At 48.8% G+C, this 10430-nt stretch overlaps 1 pseudogene; it reads left to right on the forward strand.

Annotated features, from left to right (window-relative positions):
* The first annotated feature begins 7458 nt into the window (after positions 1-7458).
* On the forward strand, positions 7459-8119 carry LOC124690071 (annotated as a pseudogene).
* Positions 8120-10430: the final 2311 nt, after the last annotated feature.

Genomic DNA, 10430 nt, shown 5'->3' on the forward strand with positions numbered 1-10430 from the left:
ACAAGGGGGAACAAGATTTGGCTCGGTGGAACGGTAGATCAAGGAATCCTCTATCTTTTCCCCGGAGGGATTTGAGTTTGGGTGGAGGAGGAGGGAGGTCTGAGACTTTTGGTGTTTCTATCAATGGAGTATGAGAGAGAGAGCTCAAAAACAGTTTGTAATGTAGTGCCTAAGTGTTCTGAGGTAGGTGAAGGGGTATATATATGGTCACTTGAAATCCAGCCGTTACGGACCGTTGACAACTTGTCCAGCTCAGCTTTTCGTCGAGGGAGCCGGTCAGCCGGACCTGGGACCGGGCCATCCGGCGTAGGGGCCGGTCCAACCGGGCCACAGGCCGGACCATCCGATCCAAACCGGTCCTGGCGCCGGGTCGTGACCGGGGCGGGTCTTCGTCCCGTAGTACATGCATCCGGTCCACATGTTCCTATGAATCAAACAACTAGCGTAGAATTATTTTTTTCATAAGATCAAAATCCTACACTTTTTCTATGCAAATCCTATGAATCTAAGGAGCCCCAAAAGTTTTCATCCAATTTTTAATTCCAACGGTGCCATCTGTCCTCCAAGCCGAAGCTGAAGCTCTTCTACTTGCAGCCAGAATTTCTAGCATTCTTCAGCTGCAAGTACCTACATTCCTGACAAATAAAAACACTGTAGCCGCTGCTGCGGTCCCGGCGCTTTCAAATTCACATGTCCCTTGGAAGATCAGGAAGGACATTTGAATATATACATATGACTGAATCTTCCAACGCGTCAGTGTATCACATCAAATGAGACCTGAATGGAGTTGCTCATCAGGCGATAAGACAAGATTTGTCTATGTCTATCTTTAGTTGCTCTAATTCAGCTTGTAGAAACAATTATTGTCCTCTCAATGCTGCAATCCAACAGAGACATTCACAGGACCTTGTAATCCATGTTGTAGGCTACTTATGAGTTGAATAAAAATTGACGCCCCCGGCTCCTTGCCTTGTTAAAAAAAAAAACTGCATGACTAACACAGACCGGGTGAGAGGTTATTGAACATGAACAAAACTAAATGAAAGATTCGGGAGATGCTACAACCTGCAGCTAAGGAATATATTTAGGTCGGTTGCTTATTTATAATGGAAGACGGGCATGTTAACTAGCACTGCGATCTGAATTACAAGAGTGTGGAAGCCGGCGTACGACCAGGCTGGGTTTGGTGTGGTTCAAGTGGGTGCAGAGCCTGTTTCTTTGTGCTGATCTTGCTTGTAGAACTAGCTACTGGATGTGCCTTCTATTTCAGTGCGGTATTACGTCGGAACGCTCTTTTCCGTGGGCAAATGAGTAACTGACTTGAAGTACATAGACCTAACGAGTGGCAAAACCATGAAGATTAGTTGGACAGGAGAGAGAAATAAACAAAAGCCTCTACATCTGACCACCAGATGTCACAAAAACAAACATAATCTTCAAAGTTTTTATCAGCCCCCTTTTCAGAAGATGCTTACATATATACATGCGAAGATCTCATTTCTTCAGTTAAAGTGAAGATCATATGGTACAAACCTAATGAGTAGTTCTTCAGATATGTTAGTGTGTTCCATGGATCAAATGATTAGCTTATCATTACAACCAAAAGTATGAACTTTCTTTTTCATGAAAATAAAACTAGGATCCAACAAAAGGAAGGGGCACCTAAAAGGAAGGGAAGGCACATGCCAATCATTTGTTTGATCCCAACTAATCATGTGAAGCCCCTTGTGGCTATGGGCCCACATGAGAAACTAAAGAAATATATTCATCTCATTAGCATCTCTACCTTAATCTTACACTATGTTCTATAATAGCATCTCATCATCTCGTCATTAGAAGGTTCCTTGCATCATAGGGCAATCACCATAAGTCTTTAAAAGCGAACGCATAACAGCAAATATCACTCAATAATGTTATCCCAATCATAAGGAATCAAACAATTGATGCACGAAAACTTAGATTTGGCTGTGCTACTTTGAGGCACAACTAAGGGGCGCCCCCATTCATTGTCGTCATGTGTGTGACGTGTTTTACATGCTATCTACTGTATTACACTACTTCCTATGTATAGAAATTTTTTTCGATAAAGGGAATATATTAATATCGATAGATACCAATTACACCCAGCCTCTGCAACAACGCAGTACCCTAATGGTAGTACGGATGCACACAGCCCAAAAAGAAAAAGAAAATAAGAAAAAGAAGTCCCGCTACGGTACTCCAGTTCTAGCAACAACACTACAACCACCACCAAGACAAAGACCTGAAATCCGGGCTCTCCACAAGCGACGCCTTCAAGAAGGAAACGGTGCACAAGCGCCATCGTCGCCCGATCAAAAGATCTTAAGTTTTTACCCTGGAGATAGTCCCCGCTCTCAAAACAATGCCTTCAACAAGACCATTGCCAGGCACAACCAATTAAGGCCAGACCTTAGATTTTCACCCTGAAAGGTAAGACTCTGGACTTCACTTGTGCTGCTGCCCCTCTCGCGTCGCTCCTCCTGGCGACCGGGAGGGGCAAACCCTAGCCGCCGCCGCCCCGTCCGCCCTCCCCCCTCTCTCCCTCCTCGTCGCCCCTCGAGGTGCTGCCGGCCGAGGCCGCGGCGCCGGTGAAGGGGGCGGCGGGGATTGGCCCTCGGGCTGCGGTCCCCGGCGCCAAGCACGGCCGCATGGAGGAAGGTGGCCAGGCTGGGCTTGCCGGGGCCGAGGCCGCTGCCCGGCGACGCTCTCCACCCCCGACGCGTCTCCCCTTGGTCGGCGACTCCGGCAGCCGCTCCTCCGTCCGTGGCGGCGGGTGGCTCTCGGGATCCGGCGGCTCGGTGGCGGCGGGCTTCGGTGCCGGAGGGGCTGCCGGTGGTGGTCTCGGTGGGGGCCTCGGACGCCGGAGCGGCGGCTCCGGATGGTGGCAGCGGTGCCGTGTTCTTCGCGGCGAGCGGTGGCCCGTGGCCCCGGCCGTGTGGGCGGCGGGTGGCGGTGAGATCTAGTCCGGGGTGTCATGGCGGCCGGTGAAAACCGAGCCTCGACCTCGGTCTTGGCGGATGATGGCGGCATCGGGCGACGTCGTTACCTTGTCGAAGGCATCATCTTTGCCCGTCTTGGCACTACACTCGGCGGGTTTGGGATGCGCGGCTGCCGGTGAAAACCGTGCTCCGACCTCGGTTGGCGGACGATGGCGACGTGTCACGCCGCTACCTTCTTGAAGGCATCGTCGTCGCAGTCTGCGGTCTCTCACTCGTGCTGCTCCGGGGGAACCCTAGGTCCGGGTCTCCCGGATCGGACGATGGCGGCGCGCTCTGCGTCGTTCTACCTCTTGGGGCATCGTTTTTGGAGCAGCTGGCTGGATGTTGGCGGATGTTGGTGGAGTGGATGGTGGAGTCGTTCGGCGTCATGGTGGCATCGACGGCAGGTCTTGCAAGGTTAATGCGATTATCTCTCTTGAAGATGGAGTCGAGGAAGACGGCGGAAGCAACTCCCGTGGCGTGGGCGTTGGCGTGCGCGCGAGAGTATGCTTGACCGGATGTGCTTCTCACCCGCTATTGGGCGGTTTGGGAAGGCATTTAGTTTGGATGATGTGAGTTGGTGTATTGTCACCCTATACATCCTACCGTAGGTATAGTTAGGTTGCTTCGAGAGTGATCTTTTGTATTGTTTCTTGTAAGGCTTCATGAATAATCTAATAAAAAGCCGTGTGCATCCTTTGGATGCAGAAGCTGGGGCGATTTTTCCCCCTTTTCGAAGAAAAAAAAACTTGTGCTGCTGCCCCCACTTACATACTGTTGTTACGAGACCCAGAATACCAAGCAAATCCCTCAACAACACCACGACTCGATCCTCCGTTGCTAGTCCTCCAATCCGGCCTTCAAGAAATTCTCCGTCTCTGATACACCATGGACTAGAATGTCAACTGTTGGCAGCACAGAACAGAGCTTCGCGTTGCTCCCTCCACGACCAAATGGTCGGAATAAAAACATGGGTGCGCACGACCGAATACCTCTCAAACCAACAAACTCCAGTCACGAGCACTGTTACATTTGCCAGCGGAGCCTTCCGGAACTCAACATCCAGCCCAATCCAGACAGACATGCATAAAGAAGATCTTCGTCTTGGCGCAAGAGATCCGAGGACCACCACCTTTATTCATGCCGAGCAGCCCCGACGCGACCCGCCGGAAACCTACAAGTCGTCGCTCCAAACCCTTCCAGCGACCCAGAGGGCAAGACCAGCAGGGGAAAGGAGATGACATTGCAGGGTCAATCCTTCACCGAAACCAGCCCAACGCGCAGCGAAGATCCAGATGCATCCAACCCAATGACATACAACCAGCCCATGCATACATGCGTTGGCCTGACCATGTACAGGACGTGGACTTCTACTTGGCTTGAGGCTGCTGATCCAGGACATGCAGATCTGAAGGATGGCTCCCTGCTAGACTGGGAGGCCAGCTGCGCCCAGATCGCTTGGCCGACGACCATGGCGTTCAGATCGTGAGACCGGTAACCAGCCAGATCGGTTGCCAGATCGGTCGATTAGCAGCGCCTGGATCCCCCACAACAATGGTAAGATCGTGAGGCAATTCTGGGGCCAGCACCCGACGGCAGCAGCAAGGAGGACTCGCCAGAAAACCAGATCGCACATGGAGGCGGCAGAAGAAAACAATAGGAAACGAGGCGAAAAAGGCTAAAAAAGGGGGCACCCCGCCGCCGCCGTCCGCCGGCGGCCTCCTCCGGCAGCGGCAGGGTGAACGTGACGGTGGAGAGGTGGTGCTTTGGTGGCGTTGTCGGGGGCCTCCGGAGTCGCCCCTCGTGAGAGAAACGACCCGGGAGGGAAAAAAATATGGGTGTTGAATTTGAGAATAGAAAATGGAAATCATGTACACATTTTTAATATGGACAGACTAACAAGTTCACAGTTTAGCTAGGCATTTCCGTTAGTCAATATATACCCTCTAGCATCTAATTCAGTTAACAGAATCGTGAACACACTTAGGGCATGTACAACAGTTTAGACACCTGCTGTCTGTATTATCTCTCCACATCAGCTATAGACAAAACGAAAAACATCTTCTACAGCAGTGTGTCTTTTGGCTATCTGACATCTCTCTTAGGTTATTTTCTCTGAACTACATGTCCCATTTAGAAAGGTCAAAAAACGCAGCAAGAGCAAGCATTAAATTCCTCCAATCCCCAGCAAGATTTCAGGTCCATCTCTGGAAAAAACAAATTACTTGATGGTGCAGAGAATTTAAAACAAGAGCAACATCGTCAAGTCCAGCAATCTAGTGCTAACATCAAAATCCAGAGGTGAGAACGAACAAATCAAGCAACGAGAACTTGGAGGATGCATGCTCCGCGGCGGCCACGGCTGCGACGCTGCGTCGACTGGTAGTGGTAGGAGACAGGAGCACGGTGACGAGCGCCTGGTTAGAGAGAGGAGGGCCTAGTGGAGGACCGGCAAGCTGTGGAGATGAACACGACATTCAATTGGGCCACGATCCCAGGAATTCGTCGCCCTCGATACAACGGAAACAAAGCCTTCGGTAAGCAGCGATTTACATGGAAATGGGAAAAGTTGAATGGAGCAGGTTCAAATTATGTAATATTTCGATTTGATTTTTTTGCAGGTTACTCAAAAATAACAAATAGAATGGAGGAAAAATAGTTCGGATTTTTTTTGTGCAAATTTAAATTTTAGATTATTTAAAATTAAAAATTATTTCTTGAAATATATATGTATATAATGACATAAAAAATCCAAAATATGTTTCCCGCATTTCAATTGTTATGTTTAAGTGATCTGCAAATTTTCAAGTTCAAACAATGTATGGTGTGAGAAATACAAAAATGAGAAATCTTTTGAGAGGAAATAAAAAGAACTTGCACGGATCTTGATGCAGTATAGACGGTCTGAAAAAGGGTGCTCACCAAGCACCTGTTCTGAAAGTCCACCTCTCGAAATGGAAATTTCAAGGCAAAATGTATTCGAGGATGTTGTATTGCTGGTGGTGATCCTTATAATAGTAGGAGCATAAATGACTCTCTAAAATGCATGGTTTTGCCATGTTTCATTGTGTGTTGGTTTGTCCAATTCCGTCCGGTTCTCTGCAATGCGACGAGACTTGGTGAGACATTTCAGCATGAATCTTAAAGGCTTAAAGCACCCTATCCCTATCAAGACTGAAACGCCACGTTCGGTGTAGAGGTGCATTTTCACCTCAGTGAGGTGATTGTATTATTGTCTTATCGGAGAAACTCATTGTACGGTTTGAATTATTTTCGATAAAATTGGGGTGGAGTTGATTATGCCGGTGCATGTGACATTTGGAAATGCGCGGCACCAAAGAAAGGAAAAATCTTTGCGTGGCAGATGATTAAGGGGAGGATCAAAGTTAGAGCAGTCCTGTTCAAACAAAATATTGTGGTTAATGAAAATTGTCCCTTCGGGTGCAATGTTGCAGAGACTGCGGAACATTTCGTGGTGGATTGTACACGAACCAAACAAATTCTTTCTCTCGCAGGGATTGATTTAAATGGAATATGTGATCTGCCAGATATATATGGTAAGGGTAAAGAAAGGTGGCCAGCCCATAAGAAGGAAGCTTGGGGACTTATTATTACTGCCATGCTTTGGAGCATTTGGTTATCAAGAAATAAAAAAATGTTTGATGATATAGAGATACCGGCTCAGCTTGTAGCAAGGCAAGGTGTGGAAAACTGCAAGCTTTGGGCTCTTAGGGCGAGAAAAGAAGAAAAAACGGCTCTCCACAATTGGATTTCTGAATGTCCATTGTAATTTCTTAATGCCCAATGTTATTTCTTTCTTGTCTTTCACTTCTTCAGGAACCCCTTGTCGGTTCCTCCTTTTCTCTGCAAGGTTGTAAGACTAGAGCTGCCTCAGCTCGCTGCTAAGTTTTTATAAAATGGTATGAGGTAGGGGGTCACCCCCTTCCGATGTTGGTAAAAAAAAAATTTCTCGGTCATATTCGTGTCTCACGTGAACTAAGACCATTCTCATCTCACCCACTTCTATTTCGAAGAAGGGCCTAATAGTCACGTTACGAAGAATATGAATGGATTTAGTCGGTCACATAATCTCATCATGCATCGTGCAGTCACCCTTTCCCATGCGCGCGGCGATGTACCACCACCGGTCCAAATCATTGTTTGACCACTTTGGCGGGGGCCACACAAGAATCAATTACGTACTAGTTTGAGAGAGAGACTCATTGCCTTTCGCCCATCACTATTCATTCCGGGCCGATCGTGCTTAAGATTGCCCGTTAGTACCATATATCCCTTGTTTAATCCCCTCTCTCTCTCTCGCTGCTCGCTTTCCCACCCTTATATAACCGCCCCATGCAGCAGCAGATCGGAGCAACCTTCCTCTCGATCAGGTCTCAGCACCAACGACCACAACTACCTGCAGATTACTTAAACACCTACATCACTCTCTCTCGGTACTATGGACTTCTCCCACTTCTTCTCCGCCTCTTCCTCAGGGAAGAAGAAGAAGTCGACCGCCAGCAAACGGCAGCATGTGGACAGCGCAAACACGCCCAGGTACCTCGGCGTGCGGCGGCGGCAGTGGGGACGGTACGCGGCGGAGATCCGTGACCCGGCGACCAAGGAGCGGCGACCGGCTCGGCACGTTCGACACGGCGGAGGAGGCAGCCATCGCCTACGACCGCGCCGCACGCACCATCCGCGGCGCCCAAGCCCGGACCAACTTTGCGTACCCGGACCTCCCACCGGGCTCCTCCCTCACCCCTTACCTCTCCCCCGACCTCTCCGCCGACCAGCTCCAGCACCTTTACGCCAACCCTCTCCCCGCAGTGCAAACGCCGGCTCAGGCACCTGATCATGGCATTGCTGGAAACGAGTCGTACCACAGGGCGGCCATGCCCTACGGCGACGATTCAAATGCAGGCGGCGGCGGCGGCGGCAATGCTGGCTTGGACATGTTCGGCGGGAACGTCGGCGGCGATGGGTCATGGTGCCACGCGTCGGAGCTGGAGTTCGATGCGTACGACGCGAGCGCGTCCCACTCCCACGGGGTGTACTTCGACGATGGCTACGTGCACAGCCCGATGTTCTCGCCGATGCCAGCGGCCGACGAGCACTAGTGGAAAACAGGCCTTTTGATCCGGGTGGTTAGGGCCTTTTGTCGCGGGCGGCCAGCCGCGACAAGCAAGGCGCGATAAAAGGGTGGCCTTTTATCCCGGGTCACTTACGACCCGCGACATAAGGTCCACCACGTGGCAGCCGCGGGCGCGCAGGGCACAGGCCCTTTGTCGCGGGCGGTATTACCACCCGCGACAAAAGGCCCTCACGTGGCGCGCGCACAACGCTTCTCGCTTTAGGGTTTGAGGGGTGCAGCACCCCTCCCCCCGCCACCGACCGCCTGTTATTTCATTTTTTTCGTCCGAAAATAAAAGTTGCATATATTTGTACGCTACTAGAAGTTGTACACATTCATTCATTATATATATATAGATCGATCAAACAAAGATTGGAAGCGTAAGTCGATTCCCCTTACACATATTCGTAGGTTCCCTACATATATACATGGAGCTCACGATCGACAAACGGTACTAACGACCGTCTATTTGGAGGTAGAACAACTATCCGGACTAAACAAGCCTTTGTTGTTTATTACTTCTCTAACCAAAAGTCCCGCCAGCTTCCTCCGCGATTCCTAGTGCGTGTTCCTTTGGTTGGAGTCTCGTCCCGCATGAAGTCGACCTATATACGAAAATGAGATGAGTATGACTATATCAGTCTTGATAACGAAATATTGATGATAATAAATAAAGTTGTGAATGTTATTGCTTACGTTGAATTTATTTCTGTTCGCTTCTCGATGGTTAACATGCGAATGGACTCGCAAACGTAGTATCCACATAGATTCGTCCCTTGTGGCTGCTGGGGGCACGGTACGAGATTAAATGTTAGCTTGTTTGCAAAGGTAATCTCCTTATGAACATTCTTCAAAGCTTGCCAAGCCCTGCCATGCAAAAGAATGATTGAATGAGTGGATAATTAATTGATATCTCACGAAAGATAAAGCGCGGCGATGAAGGAAATTACACTTGGAGCAACTTCGCAAGTCCCGGAACCCGTCCAGTGCCTCTACTCGTGGGTCTTTTACTTCAACTATTCCCTTATCAGTGTTGAATGTCTAGTAGAATCCAAGGGAAGCTGCACATGTTATGCATATACGTCAGGAATTACACTTAACATCGAGTAAGAAAAATTGAATGTGCATATATAAAAGATCATTAAGACTCTCACTCGTAGTTGTAAGGAAACAATATTGAATCACGTAAATATTGCTGCCCCAAAAACCTTAGTAGGTTTCCCCGTTTCTTCGCGTTTATGCTTCACCGTTTCAACATGTATTTTATCTGGGTCAACAAACCCAACATTGATAATATTATTACTTTTGCACTCACTGATCTTCAGTCTGCAAAAGAGAACCCATAAGATATAATGAGTATATATATGCAATGAAAACGAACATGAACTGAATGAAAATGAACTTATATGTAGTTAACAACTTACAAGCAATAGCAACTCATGAGAGATTTGTCGAGGGCTTCTAGATTGAATAACCGCCGAGTTCATTCATCTCAATATGGATCTCCTCCTTTCGGTAGTAATATTCCCATGGTATACTCGCCACGATGTACATTTTTTTCTCCTTGCATGCATCAAGGTACCACCGATGCAAATTCCGCATATGTGTTGGTAGTTTATGCAGCTGCTCTCTCGCTGACCAAGTCGGCCCCGTAGACAAATTTAGGAGCTATATCAGCAGTAGGTAGTGCAAGCATCTCGCTGCAAGTAGCAATTCCTCCACGGAAACTTTACAGTGCAGCCGCTAGGCTAGCAGCCTTCTTCCATATCGAAACCACCATGTTCCCTGGTATACCTTGGGAACATTAAACACTTTGAGTGCCGGGATCGATTGTTTGGGCTGAGCACCGAGGAGGGGAACTTCCTTTCTCTTTTTGCCTTTTGTCGTTTGCTTGGCCTTGAGGGGTGCACTTGTTGAACTTGACCTTTTCTCATCTCGCACTTCTAGCTGATGATTTGCTCGTGCCGCAATGTCCTTCTCCTTAGCCTTTTCATCCTTCTTTTGGTCAATTACCTTCGCAAGAGTGCGTGTATAGTCATCCTTCTTCTCGTGTAACTCATACCGCGATGGTGTGTTCGTAAAACTAGTAGCATATTCTATTTGCTTCTCTCGTGTATGGCTCGCGCCGGAGGTTTTGGCTTATGGAAATGATCATAGTTGTAGTTTCGCAACAGCGGCCGCATTTTCCTCGACAGTAAGATCCCAAGGACGGGGGGGAGGAACCTTTGGTACTTTTGGGAGGGGCGACCTCTTGGGGACAGGACTCTTGAAACGCTTCCGGCTGGGTGCATTCCGAG

This window comes from Lolium rigidum, chromosome 2, assembly GCF_022539505.1.
Source record: "Lolium rigidum isolate FL_2022 chromosome 2, APGP_CSIRO_Lrig_0.1, whole genome shotgun sequence".
Lineage (NCBI taxonomy): Eukaryota > Viridiplantae > Streptophyta > Magnoliopsida > Poales > Poaceae > Lolium > Lolium rigidum.